The sequence below is a fragment of the Lethenteron reissneri genome, chromosome 38 (genome assembly GCF_015708825.2).
Source record: "Lethenteron reissneri isolate LAM-NWPU_2019-01 chromosome 38, ASM1570882v1, whole genome shotgun sequence".
In the NCBI taxonomy this organism is placed as follows: domain Eukaryota; kingdom Metazoa; phylum Chordata; class Hyperoartia; order Petromyzontiformes; family Petromyzontidae; genus Lethenteron; species Lethenteron reissneri.
In genome coordinates this window covers 5,364,042-5,378,490 of record NC_083816.1, presented here as the reverse complement: position 1 = coordinate 5,378,490, position 14,449 = coordinate 5,364,042, and the positions used below count along the sequence as shown (strand labels likewise).

The following is a 14,449-nucleotide window of genomic DNA, read 5'->3' as shown; positions in this document are numbered from 1 at the left end:
CGACCACGATATTGACGCACAACGGCAGTGGATCTCGAGTGCCCCGCGCGTGTCTTAGCTGCACCGGTCCCTAAGCCTCGCCGAGGTCGACTCAAGCGTCAACGAGTACTTCGGTACGGTCATAGAGGTCCTCATCCATCAGTGGATTGATCGTGACCGACAATGATAGTGAGGACGTTTCGTAGAGAGAAGAGAGCTGGCAACCGGTATAGAAATTCAGGGTGAAAGAGACCGATATAGAGAGGGAAAGGGGAGATCCGACTGACCAGGGATTGTAAAAGATTTGTCAAATGAACCTCTGTATGGACATTGAATCAATCGCGTCACGTGAGCTCCACTATTCCCGTCTGCCCCCTAAATCCCTCCCCCCCAAAACAACATAAGCACTCTCTCTCTCTTCTTTCTCTCAATCGACTTCCCACCTCTCTCCCCACCGCCGCATCCACCCATTCCCGCTCCTCCCTCGCTCCATTCCCCCTCCCGCCGTTCCCACCTTCAACTCCCTCACTCCTCCCTCTCTCCTCGCCCTCCCATCCCAGCAACCGTTACCCCACCGCCTCACATCCTTCAGCACTCGCAGTTCAGGGTGGTTGGTCGTGAGGAGAGAAAGAGAGAGAGTGGGGCTGGGAGACGGGGAGAGAGAGAGTGAGGGGCTGGGAGACGGGGAGTGAGAGAGAGCGAGAGAGTGGGGGGCTGGGAAACAGGGAGTGGGAGTGAGAGAGAGAGTGGGGGGCTGGGAAACGTGGAGTGGGAGTGAGAGTGGGGGGCTGGGAAACGGGGAGTGGGAGAAGAGGGGCGTGGAACTGCGAAGGAAGAGGACATCGCCGGGTGCGGAGGAGCAGGCGCGGGGGACAGTCGGTGGGCTGCGACTCGAGCGAGGCGGCTCTCACCCGGTGCCTCGCCTCAACGGGTGAGAATTGACATTGAATCTCATTCATTATTACCGTTATTATTGTTTATTGTTACTGTAATTATTGTTATTATTACCGCTATTATTGTTTATGATTACCGCTATTATTGTTTATTGTTACTGTTATTATTGTTTATTGTTAATGTTATTATTATTTTTCATCACTGTTATTATTAATATTATCATATGAGAACCAAAGAGTAATGCATGCCTGTTGTATTTTTGGGAGCGGTGGTGCAGTGGTTGCGACGCACTGTGATGTAAACCCGGGACTCCTGAGTTCATGGCCAGCGGCGCGCTGGACTTGCAATTGCAAAGGTCGCCGGTTCGATCCGATCTCCCGGTGCGGTAGTTGAAGAAAAACAAACTTGGGAAGTTTCTTAACCCCCCCCCCACGCCTCTTGCGAACCGAGCACTGTCAATGAGTGCAGGGGTTGAGTGTGGGTCCAGCCGCTTTTCTTCTCAAAACACGTGGCCAGCGTGGAAGAGTAGGCCAAATACACCCTTGCGCGGGGCTCTCGCGGTGGATCATGGGGAGCGGTGACCGCGACTTGCGTGGGGAGCGGTGGTGCCGTGGTTAGAGCCCTGCGATTTGAACCCGGCCACCTGAGTTCGTGATATAAACGCTGGTCATGGCTACTATCCATTCCACCTTTCACCAACCTTGCACTGACTGACTGACCAGCGTGGTGAAGTATGCTCCTACACCCCTCCACTCCCACTCACCACCATCATTGATACGGCATTGGGAGGCAATCATCCAGCAGTGGATTAACAGAGATCTGTAGAATATTGTTAGGCCTATATGCAGTAGTTGTATCGCCCGTACTAAACTCGCTTGTGTGTGCGTTGAGTGTTGGAAGCGACGGTGTGGTGGCTGGCGCGCTGCGCTACCAACCCGGCGGCCCAGCACGGTTCGATTCTCAGCCCCGGCTACCATCAGTGGCATTATCCAAAGCTGCCCTGGGTCTCCCCTTAGCATTGAATGAGCACCCGGTGCATCCATCGGCACTGGAAAGACAAAGGTGTCCGGGGGGGGTGGGTGCGTGGTGCTTGTCACCCCATGCGGCTCCTCGTGTGTCGCGCTGGCCCTAATAGGTGCTCGCTAACAGCCCTTTGCCCAACAGTCTGTCTAGGCTATACGCTGGCTCAGTGTGTGTATGTGTGGGTACGAGCTTACGTGTTTGACATTTGTGCTTACAAAGTCGTGCTAACCGAGTCCGATTTTCGATATCTGCAGACGCGCTTTCATTTATTGCATGGCCACTTAATTGTTATTATTTTAATGGGACCTTCCAGTGAAGAGTCCTAAATCGTGATATTGAGTCGGCCGTTGGTCGTATTCTTGGCCATATCCCGACGTAAATGTAACCGGCTGTGAAGTCTATCCGCTGATGTCTTTCTCGTACGGGGAACAACAGCTCTCTTCCCGTTTAATTTTTTTGGGAGTCATCGAAAAGTTATTGAGTTGTGTGCTTGCCAGCCGTGGAACTCACCACACCGACGTAATGTTTTTCCGTGCTTGGGATATTTTGAACGTATCGCTATCGCCGTGGCTTTTAAGCAGCATGCGCGGAATTTACAGAGGTCGCGTCTGATTCTCTTCCATTGCCCTTGTCTGTGTGTGCGTATGTCATTTGAGTGGTGTTTCTGTGCGTGGGTGTGCACGAGTGATCGACTCAGCCTCAAATGAGTACCTGGTGCGGTGTGTAAACATCACCACTGGGGAGACAAAGGCGGTCGGGCGTGGTGTTGGCCACCCACCCTCCCCCCCCGTGCCTTGACAGCCTTCATAGGTGCTCGCTAACATCACTTGCCCCAACATTCTGTCCAGGCTATACGGGGGATCTTTGTCTTTGAGTGTTAGTGGTGAGCGGTAGCGTAGTGGTTAGCGGGCTGCGTTACGAACTCGACGACCCGGGTTCGATCCCTATTCAAGGTCAACCCCAGTGAAGATTATCTGAGCTGGTCCTGGGCCTCCCCTAGGTCGACTCAACCTCAAATGAGTACCTGGTGCGGTGTGTAAGCATCGCGCCGGGCGTGGTGTTGGCCACCCACCCCATCGTGTGCCGTGCCGACTTTCATCGGTGATCGCTGTCTGACAGCACTTGCCCCAACACCTCTGTTACAGGCCATACGGGGGGTATTTGTCTTTCTTTGGGGAGTGGCAGTGTAGTGCTTTGCTGCGCTACGCATCTGGCCCAGCGACCCAAGTCCGATTCTCGCTCGCGACCAAACAGAAGTGGAGATTATCTGCATCGGGCCTGGCGGCTCCCATCGGGCGACTCAGCCTTCAGTGAGTGAACATCAGCACTGGGGGAGACAAAGGCGGCCTGTGATTGTCAAATTCTAAACGTTGGCAGGTTTTTTTTAATGCAAATATGAAATCGTCGAAAATTGTACCCGCTTTTTCAACGTGCCGGTGTTGCCGAAGAACAGACGCCCGCCCCTCCAACGACGGACTGCCCAACGTGAAACACCACGGCCAAACATGCCCCTGACGGAGGCAGTCTGCCGGCAACTTGCTGTTGTGGAGGCCCTTCGCCACCAGTGGCGTGAGCAAGCCATCGCGTCTCTGTCGCCAGTTGGAGTCGCGGCAAGAACACGTGCGACCCGACGACGCCTGCGTTCCCACAAACCCGGCAGCCGAACGTTTTCATTGCGGGTGTCAAAGCCAGGCTCAGAATCCAAATCAATTGCGGATCGACGCCCGCAGCTCACCGATCAGTGACCCGGGGAAATGCCCCTCCATAAAGCGGCCTCTATTTGTTTGCTTCCAACTGACCTGTTAAGGCAAATATCAGGGCGATGATTAAAATGCGTGCGTGTGGATGTTTGGGGAGCGGCAGTGTGGTGGTAAGCGCGCTGCGCTTCTAACTCGGCCCGCCCGGGTTCGATCCTTGCTCACGGCCGACAACGGCGACGATTATTTTTAGCCGGTCCTGGGCCTCTCCTAGGTCGACTCAGTCTCAAATGAGTAGCTGGTTCGATGCGTAAACATCGCCACGAGGAAGACAAAGGCGGCCGCCGGGCGTGGTGCTGGCCTCCCACATCCTCCTTCGTGTGCCGTGTCGGCCTTGATTGGTGATCGCATGTAGCACTTGCCCCTACAGTCTTCTGCGGCTATACATACACAAAGAAATCCCCCGTATAGCCTTAACAGAATGTTGGGCTGTTAGCGAGCACCTATGAAGGCCGGCAGGGCCAAACATGCCCCTGACGGAGGCCCAACACCACGCCCGGCCGCCTTTGTCTCCCAGTGGTGATGTTTACACATCCCAACTGGGACTCATTTGAGGCTTAGTCGACCTAGGGGAGTCCCAGCAATGGTTCAGATAATCGTCACCGGTGTTGGCCGTGAGCGGGAATCGAACCCGGGTCGCCAGATTTGCAATGCAGTTCGCTAACCACTACACTACTATTATACATACACAAACTCATGCACACAAAACACACATAAGCACACGCAGACACAAATAGAGATGCAGAAATGTGCACAAAGACAGACACGTATACAAAGATCCCCAGCACTGTAGAGCTTCAACAGACTGTTGGGGAAATTGCTGCTTTCTGCGAGCACCTATGGAGGCCGGCACAGCACACGTGGTGGTGGTGGTGCTGCTGTATGATGTCACACTTCACGTGGCATTAAAGTGCACGTGGCCTGGCACAAGCGCCTTCGTGACGTCACCGCCGCTTCGTGGCGTTTGGTGGTTGTTGTTGGTGCTCTATGCATACAACTAGAGCATCGGGAAGGGTCAGCCTCACGTTTTGAGTCTCGCAGTAAAAACTTCGCTAAAACGCCCAACGGAAAATTCTCCGTGAACTCTCCCAGAGTGTGACGCTGAAGCCGACGTCAAGCAGGCACAGCCCTCTCCTGATGACTGCACGGTCTGTGTGTGTACCTAGGTTCACCTCCTAGCCACGGGTGCACCGCATCAGCGGCACGTTGCTTTATCCGAACCTGTCTTAATCAGTGCCTCCCCTAGGTAGACTCAGCCTTAACAGAGTACCTGATCCAGCTGCGTAAACGTCAGTGTTGGAGAGACAAAGACAACCGGGGCGTGATATCACGGCTGGCCGTACCACCGCGTCTTCATGGGCCGAGCTGGCTTTCCTTAATAGGTGCTCACTAACAACACTCATGCCCCTCTGTGGTGTCTAATGCTGAGGCAAGGTGGGGGGTGCGGGTCAAAGTAATGTGTGTATATTTAGGGTAAGTCCTCCCTTAACGTGTGTTCACACGTGTTTTTACCATAACGCGCGGTTCTTCCAATCGAGAACACTTTTCGCACAACTACGGAACGCGCCCCGCTATAACGCAGAACGCGCACCGCTATAACGCGGTTTCTGAGCCGTCAACGACGAACTACTTTCTTGAGCTGCGTGGCTGAGCAGTGGGATTCATTAGTTTCGGAATGATGCAGTAGCGTGGCGGCGTGCCCTCAGTTATTTGTCCCGCGATCTCACTGCGTGTGCCTGGTAGTACATCGCATCTCGCCAAACTTCATCGTCACAGCATTTATGGGGAAATTGGTGTCGCGAAACGCGGTTTTCGCTTAACGCGGCACTACTCAGGAACGCATCTACCGCGCTAAACGAGGACTTACTCTGTCTAAACGCGGACACGTTTCCCTCCTGCATCGTCAAGGGAATCAGTCACGTCCCACTGACGCTTCTGCCCTTTCATTACGAATCTGTGTATTTAATTATTGGGGAAGTTGTTAAACGTGGACCAAAAAAAATCTAATTGTTTTCGGAAGCGGGAACCTGTTTATCAGCGCACGAGAGGCACTACCCCGCAGGATTGCATTTTATTCACACGCACACGACAAAATTGATGAAATGCACCCATTTTTTTGGGGGGGGGCCTTGAAAGGGAGGGTTGGTGATGGTTACGGACAGAGCAGGTTCCTATCACCGCTGTTCCGCGGGCCTGGCTTTAATGAGGATTAGGGTGGACGAGCCGAGACGAAGGGGATGTGACGGCGCCTTGAGCGGGGTAGGGGATGCCTTCCCCGTCGGCTCCCTCCCACCCACAGCGAGCAGATTAACGGCCGCGACTCCTGTCGGCCACTCTACGTTGGGGTGGGGTGGGGGTAGAGGCCGCTGGGACCGAGAGGGACATCTTCTCTCGGCCTTGGAGCCACCTCGGGCGGCGGCGGTGTTGGTTGTGCGGTGGTGAACTCGCAACTTGGTTCTAGCAAAGCCGTCTTGGTGGCGGTGACTGACTTACTCCTCTTCGCTCCATGCGGAGCAACAGGCCGCAACAAGCCCACGCCGTGACAGACGGTAGCTTTCTCTGCTTCACCCCAAGGCAGGCCCGTGGTCTTCAGTTGATGTTGAGTGGTTTGGTGGCGGTGAGGAAATGGTTTTAACCTCGCAAGCCGCCACGCTGGTGGAATGTTACGAGCGGTTACCGCTTGGCCCTGCGAGGCGCCCGTGTCTGTGCGTCGCTGTGCGCAAATGGGCTGGCAAAACCAGCGTGTCGGTGGGCACGGCGTGCGTTTGACCTTTGCGCCCATAGCACGTCGAAGGTCGAGCCAAGTACTTGACCTTGCGAGTCGCTGATTGGACGTCGCCCCCTTTGCGCGTTGGTGATCGTTCCGTGGCGTCGAGGGACAGGCCGACGAGGAGGCAGAATGATGATCAACCGTGACGGGCACGTGGGGGCGACGTTCGCTACCGTCCGTGTGGATAGATGAGTATTTTTATTTTATTTTATCCAGCCCCTGTCGAAAGCCTCTCTTTGCTCACACGAGCACGATGCAATGCTCGTTTCCATGGGATGTCCCGTGGCAGTGAGGGAAATTCTACATTTATCTAACATAAGCCAGTGATCTTGAATTTGGAGCTTTCGTGACTGCAGGAATTACTCTATGGTTCTTACCGAAAGAACCATAGAGTATAAGCCAGTGATACTTATTTCATCAAACCCAGAGAAATGATGATGATGATGGGGGCCATAGTGATTGTGGTAGTGATGATCATGACAGTGATGGTGATAGTGGTGGTGGGAGTGATGATAATGATGATGGTGGTGTTTGTGGATTCGGTGCTGGTGACGATGATGATGATGATGGTGGTGGTGACGACGATGATGGTGACGATGGCAATGATGATGACGATGATCGCAAATAATGACGACGCCGATGATAACTTCAAGACTAGTGCGTTGAGAGCTCTCACCACCGCGACATTCACTCTAACGCACGTGCTCACACGCGCGCTCACACACACACACACTCGCGCGAGGAATCGTCACCATAACTGGCCCACGTGTGTCTCTGGAGGCGAGCCCACGTGCCCCACGTTGGTAAAATATATTTCTCTGGAGGAAGAGCGCCGGTCAATACTCCGATTGCGGCGGTGCAAGGAGGCGGTCAGACTTCACGGAGCCCATTTCTATAAAATCGCCGGCCGACTGGCTCTCGCATAAATCCCAAAGAGCGATGGACGGACGCGGGGCGGGAGACAAGTTCAATACCGCGCCGCGGACTCCCCGCTTGCGAAATCTCCCTCTCTTGCCCGCCTCGTGTGCCGTGGGTCATCGATGCGGGAATCTGTAATTCACTCGTTGATTGCAGCTGTCGGGTTTGGCCGCGTGGGGGTTTCTGCGAGCACGTCAATGCGGTTGGGATCGGTTGTGTTCAAACCGGGCGACGTGAATTTATTTTGATTAATTGCCGCTCGTTATTCGCCGGCTTCGTACGGAGGAGAATGGAGAATGAATAACCCAACCGGAAATGGGTATCCACTGTCATTTATTTGTATTCATGAATTCCCCCCCCCCCACCCCCTTTCCCACGTGAAGGGCTCACAAGTGACGCCATCACATCTATCCCTCTATTTAAGGAAACGAAGCAGGAGGATTTCTCTGCAAATCTGGCTGTCGCCTGATGAAGCTAGTTGTAATTACTGGCGAAACGTCGTACTCAGAGTGTAAATGTTGTGGCGTTGCGCTCCAACACACCGGCGTGCTGTACTCGTGACGAATTGGCCACGTTCTGTTTACGGGAGCAACCTGACTAATTTGCTGTGTCGGGTGGTGGAGGGATTTAACGACACATTTCTATTAATGCGATCTAACCCAACAAAACACCCTCTATTTGGATGATATTGGTGGGGAAAGCCTCCTGCGTGTTAAACCGCAGGAGGACGTGATGCGATTTCGGGAGCCTTTGATATGAATGAGGTCTAGGTGGGTCTGACGGCTCAAAGCGGGGCTGTTCGCTATGGCCGAGTCATGGGCATGGCGCCAACACTGTTGAGATTCTGAGTTCGAATCCAGGTTTTATCCAAAGCTGAGTTCGCAGGCGTCGTCAGTTGGTGGCTTCAGCCCGCTCATTCATTGCTCGAGAAAGAAAATACTGTATGTGAAATTTAGATGTTCGCTTAATTCAGGCGCACTGTGTTAGCACCACTGAGAACCTGGGATCGACTCTCCGTTTCATCCAAAACCGAGTTCTTCAGTCTAGCGAGTTGGTGGCATTAGACCCGGTAATGAATAGCTACACAAACACAGAAAAAAAATCATAATTCTAAATTAGGTTCTCACTCAAATCAGTATATGAGAGTTCTGGGGACTAAAATATATGATTGGTTTGTTTACCATGCAACGATCACCTCCATGGCAGGACACGTGAGAAGGCTACACAACCTACTGTGAATGAGAGGCAATTGCATGGGTGGGCCCCAGAAGTAGTTCTGCAATGTCAGGTTCCACGGGCTGTCTTCGAACACAGGGTCGTGTTATATTACTCACTGTGAGTCTACTCAATTTAATGCTTTTTATCAGGTGATGTTGATATCCCAATTGGAAGAAAATCTAAAATATTATTTGAATATACACTAATTCGAATATGATTTGGGTTTGATGATTCAGCATGTCCCTCATCGACCGAATTCTAAGCGGGGTTGGTGACTCATGCTGAGATTCAGCCTGTGTGAGGCGTAGCAAGGGAGCAATCGGGAATAGAAGGCAGTGCAGCGAGTAGGTTGTTTACAAATCTGTATTACCTGCTCACATGCAAGCTATCTCAGGGCACTCAAGTTAGCGCCTGCATGTATCATCATCATCGTCGACCATGATCTATCGACTGCTGGATGAAGGCCCCTCCCAAGCCACCACCATCTCACGATCCTGCAATGTCATAATACACCCAGCACCTCCACACGAGCTCACGATTACATTGCTCCATCTCCTCATTTGACGTGTTCTCGCAAACAAAACCCATTCCTCGGCTCCCGCGTGGATATTAAAAACATGTTAAGGTCAAAATAAACAACGGAGTAACTCTATACATGCCCCATAGCAGTACGCGCCTGCAGAAAAAAATGGCTTGTGTTGCCTCCGAAAAGCCGTGATTTTTATTTTATTTTTATTTTACTTTTATGAATTAAAATTTTTTACCTACGTGACTTTATCGAAAAAACCTAAGAATACGAATCCTTGCAGTCACGAAAGCTTCAAATCTAGAATCCCTTCCCATCGTGTCTCCGGGTTTGTACCGCGTGCTGTTCGACAGCGACGGCTCCAGAAACATCCACCCTGACGAGGGACATGAACCAACGGTTGACAAGTACGCGAGGAAGAGCGTGAAAATGCACGCTTTAGAATTGCACCGACAGAACAGAAAAAGGAACGCGGAGATTGTCGCTTGGGCAGGACGCGTCGTGCTCCCGTGCGCGAGGAGGGACAACGGCAGGCTTCGCGCGGCACATCCCGAAAGCACGGTCGCCAAAGATAGACGATCCAGTGGTCGGAGTCGTGGGACTCGTTAGGCGATGCTCACGTGTTGACAAGGCGGCTGAATCGCGCGTGATTCTCTCTGCCATCGGTTCCGCCAGAAATAGCACGCGGAGGAGCGGAGACGCGCATCGGTTCCATCGAGTTTTAACAACATCAGCAACAACAATAACAACAACAAACGGTATCTGTAGCTTCATTCATCGAGAGATGCGCGGGATGCCTCATTATCTTAATTAACATCGTGGCCCGGGGCTTGCGCTTAGATGCTCGGAGTAATTTTAAAGAAAAAAAGAAATATTTTGAAAAACAATCATGATTAAATCATTTGTTTGAGAACGGTGAAGGATGTTCTTCCGTTTAATATTTTTTGGAGACAAAAAACAGCGACAACATTTTGCGTCTGAATATTGAAGTTGCTTCCTAAAAGCCCCCATAGCGAAACCATCGTTAATTGCGTTCGTGAATTAATTCGTTGCTGAATCCGTGTATTTACGCGTTATAAATATTCTGAGCCCACTGCACCCCGCAATGCCGAGACACCCCCCTCCACCCACCCCTAGAGATTGTTTTCTCCATGTTCGAGTTACGATGGAGATAAGAGAAGTGTATAGAGAGGTGGGGGAGTACGCAAAAAAGAGACAGACAACGAGCGGAGAACGACGGAGCGTGTGATGGAGGTGAGAGAGTGGAGGAGGGTTGGAGGGAGTGAGAAGTGAAGCGGTAGAGGGGGCGAGTGATGGAGGCAAGGTGAGCGGGGACACGATGGGGGGTCAGTGTTGAAGAGCGCGGAAGTGAGCGGGGAGGTGAGCAAAGAGGAGGAGGAGAGAGGTCTCGGTGCTCATTTGGGATAATGGTGCCCGCAAGGCTTGGCAATGCAGCACAGAGACACGCGTTGACCGACAGCACCACAGAGACACGCGTTGACCTGGTGCGGTGTGTAAACATCGCCACTCGGGAGACAAAGGCGGTCGGGCGTGGTGCTAGTCACCCAACCAACTCGTGTGCCGTGCCGGCCTTCATAGGTGCTGCTCGCTAACGGCACTTGCCCCAACTGTCTAGCAAGGCTACACGAGGGATCTTTGCCTTTGCGTCACCTGACACCACCGCAGCGACACGACACACAGCGAGAGCAGCTTCGCAGGTGCTGGGGTCGCATCCATCATCGGCGTGAGCCCTTATCTATCCACTGCTGGATGAAGGCATCCACATACAGTCGCCATCCGTCATAGTTCTATGGTAATAATAACACATTTCACTTTGAAACCCTCACTGAATCTCAATACTTTTTCTTGGTTCTTTCGGTAAAGTCACGTAGAAGAAAAGTAATAAAATAATAAAAATAAAACATAATAAAATAAAATAATAAAATAAAATAAATAAATAAAATAAAATAAAATATTTTATTTTATTATGTTTTATTTTTATTATTTTATTACTTCCCTTCTACGTGACTTTACCGAAAGAACCAAGAAGATGAATCCCTGCAGTCACGAAAGCTTTAAATCAAAAATCTCAAAACTTTGTTTTCAAGAGGATTCCGCATTGGGTTGTTTGTCTGTGGGAGTAAAGCAGAATAGCTGGAGAAACCCCACCGCGCATGTGGAGAGATAACAACACAGAAATAACAGTGCAGACCGATCCAGGGAACTCTCTGTGCGAGGCCACGGCCCATCTCACTCCTGTGTATGACAGGATCTCAGCGCGCCCTCTCCACTGCGGTTTCTCCTCTCGGGCCATTCTCTTCTCTTTTTTTTTTCTTGAGCTGCCATTCCATCACCAGTCTCGGCCAGGGCTTCATTTCTCGCTGAACGTCGTCTGCGTCGCTGGTAGCCTGGAGTAGGATGCGCGTGACTGGTCGTAGCCGCAGCTGTAGCGTGAAGCATACTGGACGTGGTGTGCCGGTGGGTATTTTTTCCTTCATCCCGAGTAGCTGGAAGACGAGCGTATATGCACGTGACTCGTAGTAGCCATGTTCATAACAAGAGGTATACTTGATGTGGTGTGCAGGGTACTGACATATCCGCCGGACCGAGACAGACCCCCGGCTGAAATCCAGCCCCGATCTCAACAATTGGCCATCACCCCTCCAGTACATCCCCCCTCTGACGTGTCCTGCCCAAGCCCGCTTACTTTTCTCGGCAGTCCCATGGGCACCGCGAGAGCTGTAATATTGAGATCTTCCAGCTCGTCTCCCAGGAGCAACGTGGATGATTCCCTCCCCCCATGTATTAATTAAGCGCTCCGAGCGCGGCTACGGCGAAACAACTCCCCGGGCCGAAAACAAGACTCGTCATTATACTCTTTGGTTCTTTCGGTGAAGTCACGTAGATATTAAAGTAATAGATCACTGCTGTCAGCGGTTCTCCTGCTGTGTTTGTCTCACCTGATGACGGTTGCGTGTGTTGCGATCGGAACGTCGTGATCTATTAATTTTCTATCTACGTGACTTTACCGAAAGAACCAAAGAGTATGGATTCCTGCAGTAACGAAAGCTTCAAATCACGATTACGACTCGTAATTGATAGCAATTCGCGTTGGGCAGCTGAGCTCTGCAGTAAGGTCACGGAATGGCTTAAGGTGCCACACTCGCAACGGGTGGCTGCAAACCTACCTGGTGTACCGCTACTGCCATCGCTGCCACCTCCTCCTCCACCACCACCACCGCCACATCTCAGAGTGTTTTCCGGGCAGCCGTGAAGCCTGCGCTGACTGCGAGAGTGTCCACTGCATGCTCACCTGAGCTGCGCGCTCTGTGATGCGTTCATCTTCACTCAACCATAGGCCTCGGCAAGGTAAAGTAATTTACCCGTTTTACCGGGTTAAATGGTAAAGGTGTCGGCATGCCAAGGGGTAAGGTAAAGGGTAGGGTAAAGGTAGCACAAAGTATTACCTGGTAAATACCTTGTTTACCGCTCGCTAAAAGCTCCATGGCGCAATCCGTGGCCTCCATTTAAAATTGGAATCATCGAGAGTATTCTATATGAATAAAGCGCTCTACCTAGCATTTACCTGTTATAAACCTTGTTCATGTGTAGTAGTACCCCAGTAATTACCCTGTAATCGGGTAATTTGTATGAGGTAAGGGTAAAATGTAGGATAAAGGTAGGCTCGTTGCTTTAGACCTTTAACCTTACCTTGCCGATGCCTACTCAACCAAGCGATGGTGGTGGTCATGATGATAATTATATCTCAAGACTAAGCTTCGCTTACAGAACAAAGACATATTTTCACTCTTAACCTGTGCATTGGAAATTCAACAGCTTCAGGATGCAGACACTCCGTAATCAACGATCCTCATCTGCCTCCACTAATGGTGCCTACCTCACTGCCTCCTGGCTCCATCTCTTCCTTTCTCATTCTCTGTCACATTCCCTTTCCTCCCTCCCCTGACCCGCCATCCTTCCCTTGCTGTCCTCTCCATCTCAGCCTCCTTCTCTTCATCCCCCCCCCATTGCCTCCCTCCCTCTCTTCCCCGAACCTCTCGTCCCTGACCCTTCATCCCTCCCTTGTCCTCCTCCATTCCAGCCGCCTTCTCTCCATCTCCGCCCACCCCCCATCACCGCCCCTCCCTCTCTCCCCGTGCTACCCCCCCCACCCCCCTCCATGCGGGATCAGTGGAAAAATCAAAGCTCCCTCTGCGCAGAATGAAGCGTCATTAAATATTAAGCGTCCGGGCAATGGTCGCTCTGACGCTGCATTAGACGCGTTTCGGTGGCGTGGGGAGACGTGGAACCGTGGCCCCTGGCTGCAGACACGTTTTAAACCCCGCTGTTTTAAATAATAATTATCTATTATTCTTACGCAGCGTCATTCACGCAAATGTCATCTGAAAAGCGCACGGAGACACACGGGAAACCACCAACGAGTCCTTGGAACGGCAGCCAGAAGCGGTCACCAACAATTGCCAAAGTTCTGCGGTCCTATATCGGGCTGTTAGGCTAATTCCATTAATGCGTAATTATACACTTGGGAGAAAACAGCATAACTCAGAGAAAACCCACGCGTGTTAGTTAGGAAACACTCAATTCCCGTAGAGTACTGTACAGATGGAATACAGATGTAAATTAAACCCACTTACTGTACTCCCATACCCTGGTTAGCCAGGAGATTATAAGCATTACGCCCTTAGATAGGGAGTTCCACGAATTTGCGTGATCCACCAATTCTCTGGTTAAACTCCAGTGTTGAAAAGGAAAAGCTGCAAATTACTCAATTTGGATGACCCCCTACTGCGAAAGCTTGGCAGGACCCTCCTGTTAAAGATAAATAGCCTTAGTTGAGGCTATCCTGGTGCCGCGTTAACAGGCCACGTGCAGCGTGCGATGAGTGAGGAGCATCGTGCCGTAGGTGTTACGTCGTCAGTAGCGAGGCACCGGTGTGGGTCGGGGGTCAACGAGATGCGTAGGGAAATGCAGGACAGTATCGCTGTCAACTCCGTACGGTTTACCCCGTATTCTTGCACGGGGAAATCGAGTTTTCGGGTCCATTCGTCGTACAGCCGTTTAAATATGGGCAAAAAAAATGTGTCTATTTGTTTGTGTTTCTCACTTGTGATGGGACTTTGTAGGATGAACGTTGAGATTTATAAGGGACACGGGGTGACCAATAAGGTCTGAATTTCTCTGTAATAAGGTAGGGCGCTGATAAGGGGTTGACAGGTATGGAAACAGCCTCTTCTTACGAAGCGTGAAAACAGCCCGGCGAAAGGTCTATCGGCAAGTCGTGCCATTGTTGAGTATTAATACTAATCACGTGGTGTAGTTGTGTGTGTGTGTATATGTGTAGAG

The 14,449-nt window shown here is 51.5% G+C and overlaps 1 protein-coding gene across 1 annotated transcript in view; it reads left to right on the top strand.

Annotated features, from left to right (window-relative positions):
* The first annotated feature begins 779 nt into the window (after positions 1-779).
* LOC133351800 (contactin-1-like) overlaps positions 780-14,449 on the top strand; it is a 100,249-nt gene continuing 86,579 nt past the window's right edge. Inside the window, exon 1 of the mRNA XM_061567334.1 lies at positions 780-910. The gene's annotated coding sequence lies outside the window, so the exon portion shown is untranslated. The remainder of the gene's footprint in view (positions 911-14,449) is intronic.